The following is a 19456-nucleotide window of genomic DNA, read 5'->3' on the forward strand; positions in this document are numbered from 1 at the left end:
GTACATCAAGAAGAAGATCAGTGAGAATGTGTCTGCAGAGAGAATCATCAATCTGTTCCACTGTCTGAATGAAATGAATGATGGTTCTCTAGTGGAGGAGATCCAACAGTCCCTGAGATCAGGACGTCTCTCCACAGATAAACTGTCTCCTGCTCAGTGGTCAGCTCTGGGCTTTATCTTACTGTCATCAGGAGAAGATCTGGATGAGTTTGACCTGAAGAAATACTCTGCTTCAGAAGAGGTTCTCTTGAGGCTGCTGCCAGTGGTCAAAGCCTCCAACAAAGCTCTGTAAGTTCATCATCAATAAATACACAGCAACCTGTCAGCTGGTCACAGAAGTTAAAGGGTTTTCTGTCATTTTCTCTTCAGACTGAGTGACTGTAACCTCTCAGAGAGAAGCTGTGAAGCTCTGTCTTCAGTTCTCAGCTCCCAGTCCTCTAATCTGAAACATCTGGACCTATGTTATAACAACCTGAAGGATTCAGGAGTGAAGCATCTGTCTGCTGGACTGGAGAGTCCAAACTGTAACCTGGAGACTCTGAGGTCAGTTTTCATTTCTTTTCTTCTCAGGCTTCTAAAGAATGGAGATTCAGTTTAGATGAGTTCTCTTGCCAGGACTATCAGATAGAAAAGGAGCTCAAAGAGTTGAAATGAAGGAGCATCATGTTCCTGAACATCAGCAGGTATCTCCTCAGTCATCGGTGGTGGGTCTGATCACAAACCACATCAAGTCCAGTCTTCACATGTGTTGACATTAATGGAGTTCTTGGTGTCACTAATCATTCTTTCTGTGGAGAAATCCCCTTACAGTCTGACCATCTTTTATTCTTTATTCAGGTTGAGTTTCTGCAGTTTGTCAGAGATCAGCTGTGATTCTCTGGGACCAGCTCTGAAGTCCAACTCCTCCCATCTGAAACATCTGAACCTGAGTAGAAACAACCTGAAGGATTCAGGAGTGAAGCAGCTGTGTGGTTTTCTGGAGAGTCCAGACTGTAGACTGGAGACTCTGAGGTCAGTTCACTGCTGTTACTGTTGTAGATCTGATATGTTTATCACCACTGAATCTAATTCATGTTCCTCCATCAATCTGTAAATGTCCTTTAGTTCAAGACGAGTGTTTGTAGCAGAAACTGGAGGAAACGTCCACTGTTAGTTGTTGGAGTCAACATGTTTGTGATTAGAGCTGAAGAGTCACATCTAGGTTGGAGTCTAAAACCGTTAAAAAGTGAAATATGGATCAACGCAGCTGTTTGTTGTCTGAGCTGAAGAGATGAGTGATTTATGTTGCTAACATTAATGCTAACACACCAAAAAGACAGCAACAAAACACAAGTGCAGCAGTGATGTGTAATTCACAAATGATTCAGTCAAATGAACAGATCAAGATGGAGGAGGCACGAGACAGGTCTGCACTGTCTGGAGAAGATTTTAAATAAATCTAAAAGAATAAGAACAATTGTTAGCTTAGGCTACACTGTATTTGTTGATCTGAAAGGCTGGAAATGCATGAACAAATTCTTGGGTCTGTTCAGCCCATGTTGCACTCGATGGAGAATAAAATGTCTTTCGATGTGTCAACAAGGGAAAACATAATATAAAACACTGCATATAGCACCATTAATACACGTCCATAAACTGCTAGACAGTTTAAATTTCAGCCCATTGAAGGAATATTTGATGTTTTACAGAATCTCTGCTACAGCACTAATACTTTTTAGAGGAGATACTGTTGGGTCAAATTGGAGACCTTTGTCAAAGAAAACCCCTGGCAGTGTTCAATCAGCCTGGTGGAGCGTTCAGAGCATCAGAGTGATCTTTACTGCCAGCAGTAAAGGAGAGCTGTCTTAGAGTGCACACAATGTTCACCACAATCCTACTCTGAAGTGTAAGGGTCTTTGTTCTCGTCTTTTATACTGTTGGGTCTTCACAGGTCACACCTTCTGTCCATCCCCTACATTTGGGGCACACCCTTATACCACCCCTTCATATCAACCAATTACACCATTGGAAATTGTCGCCGTCACTGTTGCTGGGGCTCGTGGCCTTGAGAGCCTGGTGATCTAATTTTTCCATATTCCCAGGACTTTTCCAACTATCTATTATTTTTTAAAAGTCCATCCTTGCTTGCATTACAACAATACCTTCAGAATTCTCCTAAGTTCCCAGTTTTATAAAATCATTCCTGCCCATTTCTTATCTTTTTTTTTTTTATTTTTTTTTTTATTTTTTTATAAAGTTTACTACAAACAAACTGTGAATTTTACCAAGTGCAATATGTGCAACTATCTTCTACATATTATGTGCCCTTACATACATATACTTTTGATTTCAGTGCTCTCCCTCTGTGTTCCAGTAGCATATACCCAGTGAAGGCCCATCATATCAATCATCATATTATATTCAAACTAATGCCATTATACTCAGACATCATTGTAATCAATATAAAATTATAATCAAACGTGTCATCATTGTCCTCTGCTTGCATTTTCATTTGTCTTCTTCTTACCACATCACAGGCTTTAAAATTATACCACAATACCAGCACAACTTCTTTGCATGTGTGATAGTGGATACATATTTTCTGTCGTACAGAATGATTTTTTAGTAGCAAATATGACAAACAGTGTCACACTTTACAGGCCGGGAGTAGAAGGCTGACATGATGAAGATCCACAATAACACAAGGACACAGCCACTCTACTAATTTTAGAGAACAGCTCATTGATCAGGACACATTCAAAATCATCATCAATCATTTCATCTTTTATTCTTTATTCAGGTTAAATAGATTGCAGTTTGTCAGAGATCAGCTGTGATTCTCTGGTCTCAGCTCTGAAGTCCAACCCCTCCCATCTGAAACATCTGGACCTGAGTCACAATAACCTGCAGGATTCAGGAGTGAAGCAGCTGTGTGGTTTTCTGGAGAGTCCAGACTGTAGACTGGAGACTCTGGAGTGAGTTCACTGTCTGTTACTGTTGTAGATCTGATATATTTAATCACCAACTGAATGTAATTCATGTTCCTCCATCAATCTGTAAATGTCCTTTAGTTCAAGACGAGTGTTTGTGGCAAAAACTGGAGGAAACGTCCACTGTTAGTTGTTGATATTAATTCTGCAATTATCTGCACAATGAATGAATCCATTAATAATTCACCACCAGTCTTCATTCAGCCTCTAAACAACATATTTGTGTATCTTCTCTTAAACTGGTTGATATGTGGACTTTGCTTGAGTTCCTCACTGAGATTGTTCCATAGTTTGACTCCAATAACAGATGAGCAGAAACTCTTCAAGGTTGTTGCTATGTTTAAGGTTTTGAAGAGAGGATTCTGATCCAGTCATTGTTTTGCTTTGTGAATGACTGCAGTGCTTCTTGAACCTTTGGACTGTACATGTTTGATGTGTGGTTTCCACTCAGCCTGTCATCTACTGTAACCTACAAACCTGCTTTCATGCACCTTTCACTTTCAACTTGTTGAGTCAATGAAGCTAAGGGTTAGGACACAGTAATGTTGAGTCTGAACATTTAAACTTCAACACATCTCATTGAAAATGTTTTATAATTTATCTCCATCTTTTATTCTTTATTCAGGTGAGTTCTGCAGTTTGTCAAAGATCAGCTGTGATTCTCTGGACCAGCTGAAGTCAACCTCCATCTGAAACATCTGGACCTGAGTCTCAACAACCTGAAGGATTCAGAGTGAAAGCAGCTGTGTGTTTTCTGAGAGTCCAGACTGTAGGATGAGAGACTGAGGTCAGTTCACTGTCCGTTACTGATATGTTTAATCACCAGCTGAATCTAATTCACGTTTCTCCATCAATTTTAAATGTCCTTTAGTTCAAGACGAGTGTTTGTAGCAGAAACTGGAGAAAACGTCCACTGTTAGTTGTTGTTATTTATTCTGTGCTTGGTGTGTGGTGAAAAGTTCTCCATCAGTGCTGTGGTACCAGCACATAAAAACCATTTTCAAAGGAAACAAGATTGCAGACGATTTAGTCAGAGAAAGCAACTTTAGGAGAAAAACCACAATGATAAATGTGGAGCCCTTAAAGCAATATACTGCTTCTGTCACAATAGCTCGAAAATGTCTGTGTTCCTGCTGCATGATGTTTTGGACAGAATTAGAGTTGAAGTTTTCTACCACCTCTGTAGTTCTGAGACCACTTGTTGTGCATTTCAAAGTTCAAGCTGTAATTTTGAAGTGATTTTTTATTTTTTATTTGAAAGAAGAAATATGAAGGATGATAAAATACTTTGTTTCTTTGTGTTTATTTTATTCCTATTCAAGACACTTTGATGACCATGTCTATGTTGTTAATATCGGCTACAGACAATTATTTATTTATTTTTTTTACAATTGTGGTTGGTTGTGCTTCGTGAAATTTTCAATAAAAATGAATCTCAAAAAAGGTTGAAAAACACTAAAATAGAGTAAATACACACACACACATCATATTTACATTCATAAACATAGACACAAACCAATACATACGCACATAGACATATTTACACAACCTGTCACCAAAACTCACATGAATTAATGAATCATCACCAGTCTTCATTCAGCCTCTAAACAGTATATTTTTTGTATCTTCTCTTAAACTGGTTGAAATGATTTTGCCTGAGTTCCTCACTGAGATTGTTCCATAGTTTGACTCCAATAACAGATGAGCAGAAACTCTTCAAGGTTGTTGGTGTGTTTAAAGTTTTGAAGTTGTGTTCCCTCTTAAATGATAACCTCCCTCCTGATTCCGAAATATGTTTCGATGTTTTCTGCTAGTTGTCTGTTTCTGGCCTCATACGTGATGATTGGTGTTTGGTGAGATACAATGTCAGTGAGTTTCAGGAGTTCTGATTGGATCAAAGTGGATCAGTGTGTTCTAGTAGTTGACCTGATCAATAGTCCTTATTGCTCTTTTCTGCAGGATGGTAAGTGAATGGAATGAAGTTTTCTACCTCAGCACAGTAATGGAAATATGGTGAGACCAGTGAACAGTAGTGTACAGAGAGGATTCTGATCCAGTCATTGTTTTGCTTTGTGAATGACTGCAGTGCTTCTTGAACCTTTGGACTGTACATGTTTGATGTGTGGTTTCCACTTCAACCTGTCATCTACTGTAACCCCTACAAACCTGCTTTCATGCACCCTTACACTTTCAACTTGTTGGAGCCAATGAAGCTTAAACGCTGTTAGGACACAGTAATGTTGAGCTGAAAATTTAAAACCTCAACACACCTGGCTTAATTATTCATCATTCAATCTATTTTTTGATTCAGGTTGAATTATTGCAGTTCGTCCGAGATCAGCTGTGATTCTCTGGTCTCAGCTCTGAAGTCCAACCCCTCCCATCTGAAACATCTGGACCTGAGTAACAACAACCTGAAAGATTCAGATGTGAAGCAGCTTCTTGATCTTGTGGAGAGTCCAGACTATAAACTGGAGACTCTGTGGTGAGTAGAGGGTTCCAGTCAGTCCATGCTGCTTTCATCAGTATCGTCCTAAACACAGTTACTATCAAAGATCCAGTGTTTCCTGTAAACCTGCAGCTTCTCAGTGAAGCTGTGAGAGGAGAATGGAGACAGGCTTCAGGATTGGACAGAAAGACAGAGAGAGAGACAACAGTCAGCCAATCAGATGAGCCAGAAGCTTGTTGTGATCATGTGTTTGAGTTGATGTGAAGACGACTGTTGTTGTTGTGTTGATGTGTCCAGGAAATAAAGCTGGATTCCAGCTGACAGCCTTCCAAGATGTATAGAGACAGTGGTGGTCATTCATCACATCTGATCAACAACTGATCACAGCTCTGAGATCAGTCTGACTGAAGCCTGCACATCACAGAAGCAGCATTACATTTAGTAACCATGAGTTTCTTAGTCAGCTGATCTTTGTTTCCATGGAGCAGCAGCAATTCCATCACTAAAGTGTTGGTGCAGTAATGAAGCGTTCAGGACTCTCAGCAGTTTCTTAGTGAAATGTGCAGAGGAAACAGACTTGATGCTAAAAGTCTCTGCAGATCTGTGTGTGTTCACTCCAACACATTAACATGAAGCTGAAAGGAAGCTGGCTGAGCTCCACAGCTGCTCCACTGCTGCTCTGAACAGGACTCAAGTCCCTGCTGCTCTTTCTACTGGATGTGATGATGAAGGGAAACACTCCTTCACCTCCTCTCTTCTTTCTCCTCCTCTCTACAGGTGGGCGTGGTCGTTATAAGGAGGGCATGTGTTGTGAGAGGATGAGCTGTGTCCTGATGATCCAGAGGGTGAAGCAGACTCTGACTGGACCATGTTACTGGGAGGTGGAGAGGAGAGCTTCATCCACATGGTCTCCATTTAAAACCATCAGCAGAGCTGCACTTCAACTCTTCACAGAGCTCGAACAAATCAAGTCCAGTCCCTCATCAATGATTCAGACACATGTCAACCTGCCAGCATCAACAGTCCTTCCTCATGTTGTGGAGACATTTGTTCCATGTCTTCTCTCTTCTCACAACCTCGTAACCATCAGCCATCAATAAATTGACCTTTGTGCACCGATACAACACGTCCAAGGTAGAAGATACAACAAACTCCTCTAATTTAAATTCCATGTTGATGAGTGACAGCTAACAGCCACAGCAGAAACCAAACTGTTGACCTAAGCAGCGTTCCACCAACTCCTCACTTCCAAATCACTGCACAGTTACAGCAACAAACCATCAAACAAACAACAATGAGTCCACCAAGGCTACAAAACAACAAAGGTAGCCCCCGGCCCCAGGTCTTCAAAGGACTGGCCTCCAGCCACCAAGCACCCAAATGATGCTACGAGCCCGTAGACTGGTTCTCAACAAACTGACCTGACCTGAAAGAAATACAATTATGAACACACCTTGACAACATCAGTATGTGAGCATCAGTAGCATTAGTATGTGAACACATACTCTGCAGAGTTCCAAAATTTTAGGACTAGGTTCAGGCCTTTGAGGAACCATCTGAATATTCTCAAGTTACAAATATATGTTTCACTAAAAATAACAACAATAATAATAATAATAATAATAATAATGATAATATTTTTTTTATTATTATTATCATGTTTTTGTCTTTTAAGCTGCGTTTATTTTGTTTTTCTGGACCTTTTTTGTTAACAAGAGATGGAGAAGTCCCTCTCATATAATTGTGAAGGAGCGTGTCTGTACACAGGACATTGAACTTTTAGCTTTGGGAATGCCTCCTTATTATTTACCAAGGGAATTCACCAATTTCATCTTTATCGGAGTCTACATCCCTCTTTCAGCTGTCAAGAAAACAGCATGTGAAGCGATCCATGCCACTGTTGCTAGGCAGTCCAAACACCCGGAGGCTCTTGTTATCATTTCTGGGGATTTAAATCATAACACCTTGGACACTGTTTTGCCAACTTGTCATCAGTTTGTAAATTGTGCAACCTGGTAAAATAGAAATCTGGATCTACTGTATGCTAATTCAAAAGATGCATACAGATCCACTGCCCTAATGTGGACAAGACCAAGGAGCTGGTCATTGATTTTAGAAGGAAGAGCATCAGTCAGTGGAGCCCATCACCATCCAGGGCCTGGAGGTGGAAGTGGACCACTACAAGTACCTGGGAGTCCACATGAACAACAGATTGGACTGGAGGAACAACAGTGATGCTGTGTACAAGAAGGGCCTGAGTAGACTCTACATTCTCAGGAATATCAGGATCTATCAGTCTGTTGTTGTGAGTGCCCTGTTCTTTGCAGTGGTTTTTTGGGTGAGTAGTACCAGCAAAAAAGACATCAGTAGGATCAACAAACTGATCCAAAAGGCTGGACATATGACCGGTAGGTAGTTGGAATCATTTGTCTCAGTGAGAGACAGGAGGACATTGGATAAACTGCTCTCCATTGTGGATAATCCATCCCATCCACTACTTCAAACATTAGAGGGTCAGAGGAGTTCATTCTCTAGCACAATGGTTCAGCTCCACTGCCATAGTGAATGCTACAGAACTTCCTTTATTCCCTATTGTATCCAGCTGTATAACAGCTCATCTTTTTGTGTCAATTAAGCTACTATGATCAATTAATTTCCCTTGTGGATCATTAAAGTCTAAGTCTAAAAATTGAACCAGACCTCTGTATATTTCTGTAATGTATATTTGCTATATATTATGCTATGCTATATATTTGGTCTACGTCAGCAGCCTGTGGATATACCAGGTTTCATCTCTAAAAGGATTGGTTGAATTGAGTCAATGATGCCCCATTTGAGTTGTTGGAGCCAATAGATGATACTTTGATAGACAGAGATTTGATGGATATGTCAGGAGTCTGTGGACTGTGCTTTGTTTTGACACGTTGTTTGTGTGAACTGTATAAAGGTTCACAGCAGTAGAGACAGAGAAGAGTGCGATGACTGTGTGGAGTTGTAGAACTTTGATATTTGGTCATTCATTGAGTTGAGTTTGGGTGTGTTTGGAGTATCATGTGTCATGGGATGTGGACAGTTGTAGGTCCTGACAGTGAACGCTGGAGGACAGTTCATGCAGTTCATCACTCCACTACCAGAGAGAGACAAATCTGCACCAGTGGAGTATTTTTTACAGTGTATTTTGTGGTGTTCAATTTTTTCAATCTGGTGTTTTTTTACAATGTATTCTTTATTGATTATTTATTTTTGACGATGTATCTTCAGATAATAAATTTTAAATGTGTCATTTCTTAGCAACTCTGGTAAGCCACATGAGTTTTTCAGAGGAAACTTTTAGATCCTTGAAGTCATTTTAAGATTATACATTTATTAATATTTCTTTTTATGAGCATTTTCCGTACGTGATAATGTTTATTCATTTTTGTCAATTGTGAAATATTTATAATTAAATTCACAAATTCAGTTTGAGAACAGATTTTTATTATAATCCCCAAAGAGATCACGTTAGCTTGATGATTGTTTTATGTGCACTAATCTGTATTCATAGTCAAGTCCATTATTTCCTTGTTAACAGGTTTTATTTTTTGTGTACTTTAATCTCCACATATCTTAGAAGAGACCGCTATAGATGAGCAAAGATTGTATGGTTACAAAATTTGATAAATCCAAACACTGATGCTACAGTGCTGTGTTTTACTTTCTTTTCCTGGAGTCAAACCTTTTTGCTGCGAGACACCACCACACCATGTCCCAGCGTGCCTTTGCCAGCCATTTCAGATTTTAAAATGCTTTTAGTCTTGGTCACATTTTAATCAATTCAAGAGCAGAAATCTTCACACCTCTCAGCTGCACGTTGGTTGCACTATCACACTGTCCTCCTGGGACTTCCGCGTGTGACCTGGGGGATGGAGAACAGCACTGTTGTCAGAATTACGACAAATTTGTTACCCACATCCTGATCTATCTGACATGCCCCTGACTAACTCTGATTTTGTGTTTATGGTTCTGCTTTAAGGAATCTTGATACGGGCTGCGGACATGACAGCTATGCTGTTTTTGATGATCACGGGATTGTTGAATCTTCCCCTCTCCCTCCTCATTACCTAGCCCAGGCAGCAGAGCTGGTGGCACTAACAATGCACACTGGCTGAATCACATTCAGTCACGATTTACACCGACTCCAGAGTTCAGGATTGTGGAGCACTTTGGAAAGAGAAAGGTCGGCGCCGACTCTTGACGGCGTTTGGTATGGTCCAGATCACAAACCCGGCACGCTTAAAACTCTCTATCCTGCTTATTCCTAGTTGACGCATGGGTTAGACCATGTTTCAAAAGGAGGGATGTGTGCATCGGTACAAAAATTTTGGTTTACGAAAGGCTTCACATCTTTTGCAGCAGATTATTGCTCAAAATGCATGAGCTGTGCACAAAACAGTCCAGGTAACACCAAATCCCTCACACCCCCGGCAGCACACCCTCCGCCGAACATACCATTCCAACATGTTATGATGGATTTCACTGATTTAATGCCAAGTGAGGGTAAGAAATACTGCCTTGTGATAGTTGACATGTTTTCGAAATAGGTGCAAGCTTCCCCAGCAAAAAACGCAACAGCCTCAGTAGTGACCAAGGCCTTGCTGACAGAAAATAACCCCTGATGGGGTATACGAGAAAAACTTTCTTCAGACAGTGGAACCCATTTTGTGAACACAGTTCAACGACAGCTATCTGAACAACTCCATTTTGACCTGAAAACACACTGCTCCTACCACTCGCAGTTGAGAGGCACAGTGGAGCCTGAGAATGGGACACTTAAAGATAATTTAACCAAATCCTGTCAAGAGACAGGTTTGTGGTGGCCAAGATGCCTGCCCCTGGTTCTGACGTACATAGGGTGAGAGTGCGCAGGCGAGCTAACCGATCGCCTTTTGAAATTCTCTTTGCAGTTCCACCCAACACGCAGTGGGCCTCCCGGGCCCTCTGATGGAAACCACTTTGTGTGAAGATGCAATGTTGACATATTGCATGTCTCTAACGAGATCATCACCAGTGGCAAGGACCATTCCAAGTGCTGTCAACAATGTACACTGCTGTAAACGTCGCTGAAAGAGCCACCTGGTCTTCAGAATTACAACAAATTTGACTAACTCTGATTTTGTGTTTAAGGTTTATGGTTCCGCTTTAAGGAATCTTGATACAGGCTGCGGACATGACAGCTATGCTGTTTTTGATGATCACGGGATTGTTGAATCCTCCCCTCTCCCTCCTCATTACCCAGCCCAGGCAGCAGAGCTGGTGGCACTAACCATGCACACTGGCTGAATCACATTCAGTCACGATTTACACCGACTCCAGGGTTCAGGATTGTGGAGCACTTTGGAAAGAGAAAGGTCTTCCAATCAGATGGCAAGCCTATTCTTAGCCATACTCTCGTTGCATATTTGTTGGAAGCTACCACTCTACCATCACAAGTTGCATTATGCAAATGCGTGGCTCACATATTTGGCAAAGACACAGTTTCGAGTGGAAACGCATGACCAGATGCCACCGCAAGAGCAGCTGCATTACAACCCACTTCCTCTCGTTGCTACCCTCCTTTCTGCTTCATTCCTCACTTTTTCTCCTGATTCCCTCTCTGATCTCTATTCCCTTTCTACACCTGCTGAATGATCACTCTGGTCCAAGAGTGGCTGTTGCTGTCTTGACGGCGTTTGGTATGGTCCAGATCACAAACTTGGCACACTTAAAACTCTCCATCCTGCTTTTTCCAAGTTGACGCATGGGTTAGACCATGTAATTTGGGCCAGGGTGAGATTATACATTGTTAATGGTTTTGGTTTTTGCACTCATGGTTAGTTTTCACAACTGCCTAGAAACACTAGGTATAGAGGAGCTGTTCCTATGTATTTTTGGTTGTGCGCACACTAGAGCAGCTAGCTAGGTTTTGTTTTAGAAACATTTATGTTTATTATCACCAGTACTTTCACATTAGTCCTGAGACAGAAAGCTCTGTTTTATTTTCCAGGAGTCCTCTTTTTGTTATATTTCTTCATTTGATTTATCAGCACCTGATGGTCCATTCCTTATCCACATTGTCTTTGAAATAAAATACACACCTTTATCACAATCTTGTCATCAGATTGTATGTGTGTTACTTCTCTTTCCCTGTAACGAGCTGGGGGTTTGTAACACCCAGCAGCACATCCTCCACCAAACAAACCATTTCAACACATTATGATGGATTTAATTGAATTAAAGTGAGGCTAAGTGAGGGTAAAAAATACTGCCTTGTGATGGTTGGCATGTTTTTGAAATGGGTGGAGGTCTAACAGCAAAAAACGCAACAGCCTCAGCCTACATGAGTTCATAACAAGTTAAAATAAGTTCAGCAGAAGTTCACCAAAAGTTCATCATAAGTGTGATGTTATGTTGCATCTTCTATGTGCAGGTGTGCACACTGAAGACCTTTAGTTGTGTCGTCTTGATCTTCTCACCTCCTGTCTAAGAAGAGGTTGAAATTTCATGGAAAAGATGCGCTCACATGTTCTGTATAATTGTCATTTTAACATGTTTGTGAACTGCTATAAAAGAATGTGAATATGGAGGAGAGACAGAGTTGTTTCCTGTTGTACACAGAGCTGCTCTCCCCGGGTAAGAGTAAACCTTGCTTTCCATAACAACTGACTGGACAGCCGTCATTTGACAACACTTTATTGTGGAACTTTATTGAGGAAAACAAGAATTGGTAACATCGTACAGTAACAATTAATTTTATTTTATTTATTTTTTTAAATGAATCTCATGCATTTCTTTTTGGTAAATTTCTCACAATGTATCTTTTAGTCATCATTTTTACATCTTCTGCATTCATTTTATTTACAGTGCATCTCCTGGTAGTCTTTTCTTTAAAAAATGTGTCTTGCACTATTGTTCCCTTTTACAGTGTATTTCATCATTGCTGTATTGTAATTTTTGACAGTGTGTCTCTTTGTTACCATGTTTTACAGTCTGTCTTGTTTTCACAGGTCTCCTCGTTACCATCATATTTTCATGTTTTACAGTGTGTCCTTAATGGTAATTTCTTAACTATCTTTTAGTAGTCGTTTTTATGGTGAATTTCTTTAGCCATGTTAGCCAGTGTATCTCTTCATTGCAATGTTATATCTTTTCATCGTCATTCTCAAAGTGCATATCATTTTAGTCATTTCATTGCTGTGGTTTACAGGGTCTCATATTTGAAAGCACATCCATTCATTGTCAAGTCATCATGTTTTACAGTGTTTCCTAATTGGTCATTTCTTAACAGTGTGTTAAGTTTTTTGTGTGTGTCAGTGTGTCAGTTTTTTAAAAGTGAATCTCATGTAATTCCTCCACTTATGGTCTTTTTTTATTATTATTATTTATTTATTTATTTATTTTTTTAACAGTGCATCTCTTTGTTGCTATGTGTACGTCCTGGTAGTCTGTTTCAGTGTTGAAAGCCATGTTTCAAAACTTTGCTTTTACAGTATCTCTGTCATGTTTTATAGCACATCTACGGGGAATGGAAAGCAGGTCCTTGTCTGTGGGGCACATGGACTGTGAGTGGGAGGAGGGATGAAGGAGATCAGGGAGTGGAGACATTTGTAGGTCTGGAGGAGGATTTTGAAAGTGATGCATGTTTTGAGCTGGAGCCAGTGAAGTTGTTTGATGAAGGTTAGTTTGATGAGATAAAGGTTATTGTTGTGGTTAGCAGTGAGGGGATCATTCCTTCTTGTTTGCACTGGCTTACAGGTCTGGTCATAGCCTAGCCTATTGCCCTTATTTAATGTACCTGTAGAGTGTGGCTGGGTCACTGGGCAGAAGGAGCCAGGGCATTAGTTAATTTGGTGTCCATGAGTCATATTGATTAAAAGTGATGAGTAAGTAGGTTACTGTGAATAATAGGTGAACAAAAATTATGTAAATGTAATGTGATGTAATGTAAGTATAAATAGTAAGTGCTCCATAAAAAGTGCCAATATGTCAATTAAAACATGTCGAGCCATGCAATATAAGGGTCAGGTTATCATCCTGAACATACTGCAACCTGTCCAGAGCCTCACTTGGTAGCCAGACAAGACTCCACTGCAGTAGTCCATGAGTGGATGAGGGTCTCTGTTACTGAGTTGGACAGTGGGGGCAGTCAGGAGGTCAGTAGTGTTGATGTGGCTAGTTTCAGTACTTTCAATATATTTTAGAAGACATATTTTACAGTGCTTCGCATGGTTGCCATTTTTGACAATGCAAATTATAGTACTATATTTTTTAACAGCGTATCTCCTTATCGCCACGTTTTCTGTGTCTCTTTGTTGCCATATCAACAAGTTTAACAGTGAATCTCCTCGTGCATATCTCATCATGTTTTGCAGTGTGTCTTCTTATTGGCAATTTCTTGAAAACATTTTTAGAGTGCATCTACTCGTCATGCTTTCAAGTGTATCTCCTCATTACCCTGTTTTACAGTACTTCTCATTGTTTGATTTTACAGTGTATCTCCTCGTTGTTGTGTTTTTCAGTGTATCTTGTCATTACCGTGTTTTACAGTATATCTCATTGTCATGTTTTACAGCATATCCCCTCATTAAATGTCTTAAAATATCGTTGCTACCAGCTTCATAAAATGACAACTATAATTGCGTATCTCAGTGGTTTTTTTTTTGTTTGTTTGTTTGTTTTTTTACAGTGTATCCTTCGTTGTCATTTTTCATAGTGTATCATTATTAATATGTTTTACAGTGGTGGAGATTTGTCTCGATGAAGCGATGAACTAGTCAGTTTAATATGATGATCACTGCCTTCCAGTGGTCAATGACTGCAGCTCAATAGCAAGCTGTAAAACATGACAGCAAGCGAATGCACTGTAAAATATGACAAAAGGATATTCTATACAAAATGAAAAAATATTTCTCATGCCGCATACACTGGAACTGCAGCTAAACAACACACTGTAAGAAATGACAACAAGCAAATGCTTTTAAAAAAAGATCTTCTTCTTCATGTCCTTCTGTCTTCTACATCATGTCCCTCCAGTGGTTGACGCAGTCTAGCCCAGGTCACGTCCAGTACACAAGGGGTCTGGCTGCATTGCATGACATGCTCCATGGTTTGGAGCTCTCCACATATACGAGTCAGATGTCGTTAACTTCCACCTCTTCATTGATGCTTTGCGCCGCCCTTCTCCAACATGCAGGCAGTTCAGAATTTCTAATGATATTACATAGTTTAACATCTCTTGTCATGTCAAGTAGTTTTTTCATCAGAAGCCTGTGTTGGATGGTGTCATATACCACTGACAGATAAACAAAGGTGACACCTGTTATCAGCTTCTTCTGGTACTTGTCATTTACATTGTATGTGAGTTAAAGTCCCCAGTCTCGACGATATACTTGTTCTTGCATTTAGATGGTAGGTTGGGTCATTGGAAGGGACTGACAGATGGTTGATACGATGAGGTGATGAAGATGGTAGGCAGATGGTCTGTGTTGGTATTTGAGCTCTTTGTGGGCTCTCCTGCATGCAGACAACGTCACTTCAGCTGCAGTGGCCTGCTAGCACATTGGCCTTGGTTTTGGTGTAACCTTCCACGTTGATTGAGGTTACTATCAGACATTGTGGCTCATTTGGCTGCAGGTTGATGCAGAGTTGGCTACTTCAGTCAGTTACTGTAACACAGTTCTGGTCCTCAGCATTGCGTGGGATGCACCACATGGAGTCCTCTGCTTGAATCCCTTTTTAAAAAACTAATAATGACAAATATATACACACACACACACACACACACACACACACACACACACATATATATAAATACACATTTTAGCAGACAGGTGATTCCTGCTGCTCAGTACTGTGGAGAGAGAGAGAGAGGGATAGGGAGTGGGAGTGGGGTAAGGAAGGAGATGGTAGTAATTAGTAATTGTTGACACTTGTGAGCTGAGTGGGGGGAACAATGGGAAGGCAAAGAGAAGTGTAGGAAGAGAACAGAAGGCTTGTTGAGGGGAACAGAAGAAGTGTACTGCCCAAAAAAGTAGTTAAAAGGAAGATATATCTGCCAAGGATGGAGAAAGAAACTCTGAGGTAACCAGAGTGGGTGAATTTAGTCAGCCTTTGTACTCTGGAGCCATGGGGTCTCTAAAATCCTTGCACAGCAACAGTGTGCACTGAAGTCTTCTGGTACCAGGACTACCCTCCAATCTGTGGACTGATGGCCTACTATTCCTGAAACCAACTCTCCCAATCGCAAGTTCTCCCATTGCCTTCTCTCCCTCTCTCTATCCTTCACACTCACACACTTACATTATTTGATATACAAAACTACATTAAACTTTGATGACACCACATTAAACTTTGATGGGGGTATTGAAATTGATTTGTTGTGCTGTGGGGCCTTGGACATGTATTGAACTGTTTGGACTGTTGAGGTTTTTATCTGTGGGAATTAATTCATGTTATTGATTGATTGGAATCTTTCAGTGTTTTTTGTTGTTGTAAATCTTGTCCTTAAGAAAGTCCTGTATTTCAGTTGACCTAAAATTTTGGTTGAAAAAAAAGACAAAAGGCACATAACTGATTGTTTGACCTTCAATGTCTTTTGTATCAGACTTGTTGTTTCCTTTAGGCCTTAAATATGTTTCTTCTAACCTGAGATTTTATGTGATAGACTTGATTGTCTGTGTATAATGTTCAAATAAATTTGAACATTATACTTATTTAGGCCTTTCGTTACACTACAATATATACAATTTTAAGTTGATATGATGAGATACACTGTAAAAAATGCATAATGGGAGATACATTTTAAATACTGTACATTAACACCAGAATACGCTGTAAAAAACAAAAACAAAAAACAAAACAAAATTATAGTATGAGATACATTATTTCAAAGCTGATTTGTAGGTGATAAACCTTAAAAAAAGCTTCCACAGTCCCAGCAGATGTACAGTAAAAAAAAAAAAATACTCAAGTGAGATACACTGCATAAAATTAGAACAGAGAACACATTGTAAAAATGCCTACTACTATGTGATACAGTATTTAAAAAGGGATAATAGGAGAAAGAAAACAACAACAACAAAGAATAGTCAAAGAAATACAGATACCAGGAGATACACTTTCAAAACTGGATGCTAGGAGATGCACTGTAAAAAATTGATATTAGGACACACAATCTCATGAATGGAAACTAGAAGATACACTGTCAGAAATGGAAAATAGGAGATACAGTATCACAAATGACAATAGAAAACAATATAAACAATGAATAGTACAGTATACTATATTATATGATATCAGAACTATGCAAATTTTTCAGTCTGAAAATGCTGTAATTTAAGAATGCTGAAAAAACAAATTATTGTTTATTTATCATTTATGTACAAAATGTAAAGTGACGAATGAAAGACAAATTTAAGTCACATCAATATTTGGTGTTACTACTCTTTGCCTTCAAACCAGCATCAATAGTTATAGGTTGAAACGCAGTCATTAACTGAAACAGAAACAGTTGTGTAGGAGGCTTCAAACTGGGTGAGGAAGAGACGAACTCCGCTACCAAGATGTGGTTGTGAAAGACAGCTTCATGTCACAGGTAAATACACTATAGTAAGACTGAGCACAGCAACAAGTCAGTGTAGTTCTACTACATCAGCAAGGCCTCTCCCAGACAAATATTCCAAAGCAGACTCGTGTTTCAAAAAAGAACAACAAGCCCATGTCATGATAACAACAGCTGAAAACAGACCTCATCATAAAAACACCATGATGCTGGACTGGGATCAATGGTGGATTTCTTTCGATAATTTTTGAATATTTTTATAGATTTCTGCCTCATGTGGTTCCAGTTATCTGGAACTGGCACACAGTTATCTGTTCATTTACAATTAGTGGAACTTAAACAGTCTAAATTTAGTTGAATGTGATAGTAATAATATTAGTTAGCTGCCTCTGTGTGGTGTGGAGGCTGCACTATTTTGCACAGTTAAATATTTTTAAACATATTTTGCACTATGATATATGTCAACCTATAGATCTACATCGCTACTGCATTTTATATTGTATTTTATCTATTTTTTTATTGTAATTTTATTATATTTTCCTGAGCCATATGCAACGAAATTTCGTTCTGTATACACCCTGTGCACACAGACTTAGACTTAGATTTAGTTAGTCTAAGTCTAGTTACATAGTCAGTTATCTTGGGATGAGGCCAGAGCTTTGGTGGAGGCAGCCATGTTGTTTCCTGACTTCTCTAACTAGAGCACTGATAACTCGGGAGTGATGTCATTCCAGCTCGGAGATAAATGGAACAAACCATGAGTCTTCTCTTCACAGCTGAACCTCCCTGAGACTCTCCTACTGCGACCACCATGGAGCTGTTGTCCTGTTGAACAGCCGCCTGTCACGTAGCTGTTAACTCTCAGAAACTCATCCTCTGGTTCAGTCGTGACTTTGGTTCTGCAGTCAAACCTCTTCCTGTCAGAGTTCCCCCGGTTTCTGAGTTTCCCTTTGATGGTGAAGGAAACTACCCACTGACACCTTGACTCTCTGTGCAGTTTCTCCTTGGGACAGACCTTCATGTTGGAGTTGATCTGTTGGTCCTCACCAGTTCACCATTTACCTTTGTACCATTTCAAGATATTAATTGGAATTGAACAACTTGGATTGCAGCAAATAACTGGAAAATTTGGGGTGAAATGTTTAACAGGTAGAGTTTAACTCAGCTGTGACGTTGTGTTCTCAGGGCTGATTGTGTCTCTGAAGAGGAAAGTCAACAAATTCCAGGAGAATAAATGTTCAGGTCCCATCGACGAGAACCCTTAGAGGCTGGAGACTGTGCAGGTAAACAAACCTGTTAGAATGGAAGGACTGCAAATGCTAATGCTAATGTTCACTAACGCTCTAAGTCAGTGGTTCTGTGAACTAGAATAATTTTGAATTCGTTTCATATATTTTGTGTTTGTGGATAAAAACTGAAGAAGCTGAATCTGTTCATTCAAAACATTCGAGGAGTTGAAAGTTCTCGGTGGTTTGGGTCTCAGCTTTAAGGGGGGGCAGTGGGTCCTGATCCCAGACCAAATGAGAACCACTGCTCTAAGTAGTACTCTATTGTGTTCCAGTGCGAGGAGATCCAGCTCTCCCACTACAGACCTCCCCCTCCTCCTGAATGTGGAAACCTTCTCCAAATCCACAAAACACATGTGGACTGGTTGGACAAACTCCTATTTCTCCTCCAACACCCTAGTGAGGGTAAAGAGCTGGTCCATGGTCCCACGCCTGTGATGAAAACCACATTGTTCCTCCTCAATCTGGGGTTCAACTACTTTTCAGATCCTCTTTCCCACCACCCTGGCATAGACTTTCCCAGGGAAACTGAGGAGCATGACCCCCCTATAGCTGGAACACACCCTCTGGTCTCCTTACTTAAAGATGGGGACCACCACCCCAGTCCACTCCAGAGCCGTGTCAGGCAGGACATGCGGGAGATTGTTAAAGATGCTTGGAGATACATTGTGTAATCGGATAATACCAGATAAACTGTCATAAATGGAAACTACAAGATACACTGTAAAAAATGACTAAAGGGATATTCACTGTATAAAATGGGTACTTGGAGACTTTTTTTTACTATAAGTAATGAAGTGCATGAAGTAATTTTAATGGACACAGACAAGGAAGTAGGTTTGATTTTGACATTGGTGGGGACATAAATTCTCCAACTCCAAAAGAAGTCTTATGTGGAGTTTTCTTTTCCGACATCTTTTTTTTTTTTTTTTTTTTTTTTTTTTTTTTTTTTTTTTTTAAAACGGACGCATTCAAACAGGAACAAATAAACATGTCACCACTGGTATTAAAATCCATCTAGACCAAAGCATGTTGACGACTTACACTTCTGTTGGCGGATAAATGCGCTGCTGCCTCCTGTCTTGTGCAACTAGCAGCAGGTTACAAGTAGCATTACAAGCAGATGGAGGGACAGTGGGGGTGACCAATCACATGTTAGCAGAAAACTGGGAGAGCC

At 40.0% G+C, this 19456-nt stretch overlaps 1 protein-coding gene and 1 long non-coding RNA gene across 2 annotated transcripts in view; both read left to right on the forward strand.

The window, feature by feature from the left end:
• Positions 1-19456, forward strand: part of LOC125001243 (NACHT, LRR and PYD domains-containing protein 12-like) — a 105868-nt gene that overhangs the window by 6206 nt on the left and 80206 nt on the right. The window lies entirely within an intron of this gene.
• LOC125001122 lies at positions 951-7489 on the forward strand. Its single transcript, XR_007111523.1, has 3 exons — positions 951-1011; positions 5281-5454; positions 6196-7489. It is a non-coding gene; the product is annotated as an uncharacterized LOC125001122 (long non-coding RNA).

The sequence above is a fragment of the Mugil cephalus genome, chromosome 23, assembly GCF_022458985.1.
Source record: "Mugil cephalus isolate CIBA_MC_2020 chromosome 23, CIBA_Mcephalus_1.1, whole genome shotgun sequence".
Lineage (NCBI taxonomy): Eukaryota > Metazoa > Chordata > Actinopteri > Mugiliformes > Mugilidae > Mugil > Mugil cephalus.